The following is a 6,430-nucleotide window of genomic DNA, read 5'->3' on the forward strand; positions in this document are numbered from 1 at the left end:
GTTAGGGTTAGGGTTAGGGTTAGGGTTAGGGTTAGGGTTAGGGTTAGGGTTAGGGTTAGGGTTAGGGTTAGGGTTAGGGTTAGGGTTAGGGTTAGGGTTAGGGTTAGGGTTAGGGTTAGGGTTAGGGTTAGGGTTAGGGTTAGGGTTAGGGTTAGGGTTAGGGTTAGGGTTAGGGTTAGGGTTAGGGTTAGGGTTAGGGTTAGGGTTAGGGTTAGGGTTAGGGTTAGGGTTAGGGTTAGGGTTAGGGTTAGGGTTAGGGTTAGGGTTAGGGTTAGGGTTAGGGTTAGGGTTAGGGTTAGGGTTAGGGTTAGGGTTAGGGTTAGGGTTAGGGTTAGGGTTAGGGTTAGGGTTAGGGTTAGGGTTAGGGTTAGGGTTAGGGTTAGGGTTAGGGTTAGGGTTAGGGTTAGGGTTAGGGTTAGGGTTAGGGTTAGGGTTAGGGTTAGGGTTAGGGTTAGGGTTAGGGTTAGGGTTAGGGTTAGGGTTAGGGTTAGGGTTAGGGTTAGGGTTAGGGTTAGGGTTAGGGTTAGGGTTAGGGTTAGGGTTAGGGTTAGGGTTAGGGTTAGGGTTAGGGTTAGGGTTAGGGTTAGGGTTAGGGTTAGGGTTAGGGTTAGGGTTAGGGTTAGGGTTAGGGTTAGGGTTAGGGTTAGGGTTAGGGTTAGGGTTAGGGTTAGGGTTAGGGTTAGGGTTAGGGTTAGGGTTAGGGTTAGGGTTAGGGTTAGGGTTAGGGTTAGGGTTAGGGTTAGGGTTAGGGTTAGGGTTAGGGTTAGGGTTAGGGTTAGGGTTAGGGTTAGGGTTAGGGTTAGGGTTAGGGTTAGGGTTAGGGTTAGGGTTAGGGTTAGGGTTAGGGTTAGGGTTAGGGTTAGGGTTAGGGTTAGGGTTAGGGTTAGGGTTAGGGTTAGGGTTAGGGTTAGGGTTAGGGTTAGGGTTAGGGTTAGGGTTAGGGTTAGGGTTAGGGTTAGGGTTAGGGTTAGGGTTAGGGTTAGGGTTAGGGTTAGGGTTAGGGTTAGGGTTAGGGTTAGGGTTAGGGTTAGGGTTAGGGTTAGGGTTAGGGTTAGGGTTAGGGTTAGGGTTAGGGTTAGGGTTAGGGTTAGGGTTAGGGTTAGGGTTAGGGTTAGGGTTAGGGTTAGGGTTAGGGTTAGGGTTAGGGTTAGGGTTAGGGTTAGGGTTAGGGTTAGGGTTAGGGTTAGGGTTAGGGTTAGGGTTAGGGTTAGGGTTAGGGTTAGGGTTAGGGTTAGGGTTAGGGTTAGGGTTAGGGTTAGGGTTAGGGTTAGGGTTAGGGTTAGGGTTAGGGTTAGGGTTAGGGTTAGGGTTAGGGTTAGGGTTAGGGTTAGGGTTAGGGTTAGGGTTAGGGTTAGGGTTAGGGTTAGGGTTAGGGTTAGGGTTAGGGTTAGGGTTAGGGTTAGGGTTAGGGTTAGGGTTAGGGTTAGGGTTAGGGTTAGGGTTAGGGTTAGGGTTAGGGTTAGGGTTAGGGTTAGGGTTAGGGTTAGGGTTAGGGTTAGGGTTAGGGTTAGGGTTAGGGTTAGGGTTAGGGTTAGGGTTAGGGTTAGGGTTAGGGTTAGGGTTAGGGTTAGGGTTAGGGTTAGGGTTAGGGTTAGGGTTAGGGTTAGGGTTAGGGTTAGGGTTAGGGTTAGGGTTAGGGTTAGGGTTAGGGTTAGGGTTAGGGTTAGGGTTAGGGTTAGGGTTAGGGTTAGGGTTAGGGTTAGGGTTAGGGTTAGGGTTAGGGTTAGGGTTAGGGTTAGGGTTAGGGTTAGGGTTAGGGTTAGGGTTAGGGTTAGGGTTAGGGTTAGGGTTAGGGTTAGGGTTAGGGTTAGGGTTAGGGTTAGGGTTAGGGTTAGGGTTAGGGTTAGGGTTAGGGTTAGGGTTAGGGTTAGGGTTAGGGTTAGGGTTAGGGTTAGGGTTAGGGTTAGGGTTAGGGTTAGGGTTAGGGTTAGGGTTAGGGTTAGGGTTAGGGTTAGGGTTAGGGTTAGGGTTAGGGTTAGGGTTAGGGTTAGGGTTAGGGTTAGGGTTAGGGTTAGGGTTAGGGTTAGGGTTAGGGTTAGGGTTAGGGTTAGGGTTAGGGTTAGGGTTAGGGTTAGGGTTAGGGTTAGGGTTAGGGTTAGGGTTAGGGTTAGGGTTAGGGTTAGGGTTAGGGTTAGGGTTAGGGTTAGGGTTAGGGTTAGGGTTAGGGTTAGGGTTAGGGTTAGGGTTAGGGTTAGGGTTAGGGTTAGGGTTAGGGTTAGGGTTAGGGTTAGGGTTAGGGTTAGGGTTAGGGTTAGGGTTAGGGTTAGGGTTAGGGTTAGGGTTAGGGTTAGGGTTAGGGTTAGGGTTAGGGTTAGGGTTAGGGTTAGGGTTAGGGTTAGGGTTAGGGTTAGGGTTAGGGTTAGGGTTAGGGTTAGGGTTAGGGTTAGGGTTAGGGTTAGGGTTAGGGTTAGGGTTAGGGTTAGGGTTAGGGTTAGGGTTAGGGTTAGGGTTAGGGTTAGGGTTAGGGTTAGGGTTAGGGTTAGGGTTAGGGTTAGGGTTAGGGTTAGGGTTAGGGTTAGGGTTAGGGTTAGGGTTAGGGTTAGGGTTAGGGTTAGGGTTAGGGTTAGGGTTAGGGTTAGGGTTAGGGTTAGGGTTAGGGTTAGGGTTAGGGTTAGGGTTAGGGTTAGGGTTAGGGTTAGGGTTAGGGTTAGGGTTAGGGTTAGGGTTAGGGTTAGGGTTAGGGTTAGGGTTAGGGTTAGGGTTAGGGTTAGGGTTAGGGTTAGGGTTAGGGTTAGGGTTAGGGTTAGGGTTAGGGTTAGGGTTAGGGTTAGGGTTAGGGTTAGGGTTAGGGTTAGGGTTAGGGTTAGGGTTAGGGTTAGGGTTAGGGTTAGGGTTAGGGTTAGGGTTAGGGTTAGGGTTAGGGTTAGGGTTAGGGTTAGGGTTAGGGTTAGGGTTAGGGTTAGGGTTAGGGTTAGGGTTAGGGTTAGGGTTAGGGTTAGGGTTAGGGTTAGGGTTAGGGTTAGGGTTAGGGTTAGGGTTAGGGTTAGGGTTAGGGTTAGGGTTAGGGTTAGGGTTAGGGTTAGGGTTAGGGTTAGGGTTAGGGTTAGGGTTAGGGTTAGGGTTAGGGTTAGGGTTAGGGTTAGGGTTAGGGTTAGGGTTAGGGTTAGGGTTAGGGTTAGGGTTAGGGTTAGGGTTAGGGTTAGGGTTAGGGTTAGGGTTAGGGTTAGGGTTAGGGTTAGGGTTAGGGTTAGGGTTAGGGTTAGGGTTAGGGTTAGGGTTAGGGTTAGGGTTAGGGTTAGGGTTAGGGTTAGGGTTAGGGTTAGGGTTAGGGTTAGGGTTAGGGTTAGGGTTAGGGTTAGGGTTAGGGTTAGGGTTAGGGTTAGGGTTAGGGTTAGGGTTAGGGTTAGGGTTAGGGTTAGGGTTAGGGTTAGGGTTAGGGTTAGGGTTAGGGTTAGGGTTAGGGTTAGGGTTAGGGTTAGGGTTAGGGTTAGGGTTAGGGTTAGGGTTAGGGTTAGGGTTAGGGTTAGGGTTAGGGTTAGGGTTAGGGTTAGGGTTAGGGTTAGGGTTAGGGTTAGGGTTAGGGTTAGGGTTAGGGTTAGGGTTAGGGTTAGGGTTAGGGTTAGGGTTAGGGTTAGGGTTAGGGTTAGGGTTAGGGTTAGGGTTAGGGTTAGGGTTAGGGTTAGGGTTAGGGTTAGGGTTAGGGTTAGGGTTAGGGTTAGGGTTAGGGTTAGGGTTAGGGTTAGGGTTAGGGTTAGGGTTAGGGTTAGGGTTAGGGTTAGGGTTAGGGTTAGGGTTAGGGTTAGGGTTAGGGTTAGGGTTAGGGTTAGGGTTAGGGTTAGGGTTAGGGTTAGGGTTAGGGTTAGGGTTAGGGTTAGGGTTAGGGTTAGGGTTAGGGTTAGGGTTAGGGTTAGGGTTAGGGTTAGGGTTAGGGTTAGGGTTAGGGTTAGGGTTAGGGTTAGGGTTAGGGTTAGGGTTAGGGTTAGGGTTAGGGTTAGGGTTAGGGTTAGGGTTAGGGTTAGGGTTAGGGTTAGGGTTAGGGTTAGGGTTAGGGTTAGGGTTAGGGTTAGGGTTAGGGTTAGGGTTAGGGTTAGGGTTAGGGTTAGGGTTAGGGTTAGGGTTAGGGTTAGGGTTAGGGTTAGGGTTAGGGTTAGGGTTAGGGTTAGGGTTAGGGTTAGGGTTAGGGTTAGGGTTAGGGTTAGGGTTAGGGTTAGGGTTAGGGTTAGGGTTAGGGTTAGGGTTAGGGTTAGGGTTAGGGTTAGGGTTAGGGTTAGGGTTAGGGTTAGGGTTAGGGTTAGGGTTAGGGTTAGGGTTAGGGTTAGGGTTAGGGTTAGGGTTAGGGTTAGGGTTAGGGTTAGGGTTAGGGTTAGGGTTAGGGTTAGGGTTAGGGTTAGGGTTAGGGTTAGGGTTAGGGTTAGGGTTAGGGTTAGGGTTAGGGTTAGGGTTAGGGTTAGGGTTAGGGTTAGGGTTAGGGTTAGGGTTAGGGTTAGGGTTAGGGTTAGGGTTAGGGTTAGGGTTAGGGTTAGGGTTAGGGTTAGGGTTAGGGTTAGGGTTAGGGTTAGGGTTAGGGTTAGGGTTAGGGTTAGGGTTAGGGTTAGGGTTAGGGTTAGGGTTAGGGTTAGGGTTAGGGTTAGGGTTAGGGTTAGGGTTAGGGTTAGGGTTAGGGTTAGGGTTAGGGTTAGGGTTAGGGTTAGGGTTAGGGTTAGGGTTAGGGTTAGGGTTAGGGTTAGGGTTAGGGTTAGGGTTAGGGTTAGGGTTAGGGTTAGGGTTAGGGTTAGGGTTAGGGTTAGGGTTAGGGTTAGGGTTAGGGTTAGGGTTAGGGTTAGGGTTAGGGTTAGGGTTAGGGTTAGGGTTAGGGTTAGGGTTAGGGTTAGGGTTAGGGTTAGGGTTAGGGTTAGGGTTAGGGTTAGGGTTAGGGTTAGGGTTAGGGTTAGGGTTAGGGTTAGGGTTAGGGTTAGGGTTAGGGTTAGGGTTAGGGTTAGGGTTAGGGTTAGGGTTAGGGTTAGGGTTAGGGTTAGGGTTAGGGTTAGGGTTAGGGTTAGGGTTAGGGTTAGGGTTAGGGTTAGGGTTAGGGTTAGGGTTAGGGTTAGGGTTAGGGTTAGGGTTAGGGTTAGGGTTAGGGTTAGGGTTAGGGTTAGGGTTAGGGTTAGGGTTAGGGTTAGGGTTAGGGTTAGGGTTAGGGTTAGGGTTAGGGTTAGGGTTAGGGTTAGGGTTAGGGTTAGGGTTAGGGTTAGGGTTAGGGTTAGGGTTAGGGTTAGGGTTAGGGTTAGGGTTAGGGTTAGGGTTAGGGTTAGGGTTAGGGTTAGGGTTAGGGTTAGGGTTAGGGTTAGGGTTAGGGTTAGGGTTAGGGTTAGGGTTAGGGTTAGGGTTAGGGTTAGGGTTAGGGTTAGGGTTAGGGTTAGGGTTAGGGTTAGGGTTAGGGTTAGGGTTAGGGTTAGGGTTAGGGTTAGGGTTAGGGTTAGGGTTAGGGTTAGGGTTAGGGTTAGGGTTAGGGTTAGGGTTAGGGTTAGGGTTAGGGTTAGGGTTAGGGTTAGGGTTAGGGTTAGGGTTAGGGTTAGGGTTAGGGTTAGGGTTAGGGTTAGGGTTAGGGTTAGGGTTAGGGTTAGGGTTAGGGTTAGGGTTAGGGTTAGGGTTAGGGTTAGGGTTAGGGTTAGGGTTAGGGTTAGGGTTAGGGTTAGGGTTAGGGTTAGGGTTAGGGTTAGGGTTAGGGTTAGGGTTAGGGTTAGGGTTAGGGTTAGGGTTAGGGTTAGGGTTAGGGTTAGGGTTAGGGTTAGGGTTAGGGTTAGGGTTAGGGTTAGGGTTAGGGTTAGGGTTAGGGTTAGGGTTAGGGTTAGGGTTAGGGTTAGGGTTAGGGTTAGGGTTAGGGTTAGGGTTAGGGTTAGGGTTAGGGTTAGGGTTAGGGTTAGGGTTAGGGTTAGGGTTAGGGTTAGGGTTAGGGTTAGGGTTAGGGTTAGGGTTAGGGTTAGGGTTAGGGTTAGGGTTAGGGTTAGGGTTAGGGTTAGGGTTAGGGTTAGGGTTAGGGTTAGGGTTAGGGTTAGGGTTAGGGTTAGGGTTAGGGTTAGGGTTAGGGTTAGGGTTAGGGTTAGGGTTAGGGTTAGGGTTAGGGTTAGGGTTAGGGTTAGGGTTAGGGTTAGGGTTAGGGTTAGGGTTAGGGTTAGGGTTAGGGTTAGGGTTAGGGTTAGGGTTAGGGTTAGGGTTAGGGTTAGGGTTAGGGTTAGGGTTAGGGTTAGGGTTAGGGTTAGGGTTAGGGTTAGGGTTAGGGTTAGGGTTAGGGTTAGGGTTAGGGTTAGGGTTAGGGTTAGGGTTAGGGTTAGGGTTAGGGTTAGGGTTAGGGTTAGGGTTAGGGTTAGGGTTAGGGTTAGGGTTAGGGTTAGGGTTAGGGTTAGGGTTAGGGTTAGGGTTAGGGTTAGGGTTAGGGTTAGGGTTAGGGTTAGGGTTAGGGTTAGGGTTAGGGTTAGGGTTAGGGTTAGGGTTAGGGTTAGGGTTAGGTTAG

This window comes from Tachyglossus aculeatus, chromosome 23 (assembly GCF_015852505.1).
Source record: "Tachyglossus aculeatus isolate mTacAcu1 chromosome 23, mTacAcu1.pri, whole genome shotgun sequence".
Taxonomy (NCBI): Eukaryota; Metazoa; Chordata; class Mammalia; order Monotremata; family Tachyglossidae; genus Tachyglossus; species Tachyglossus aculeatus.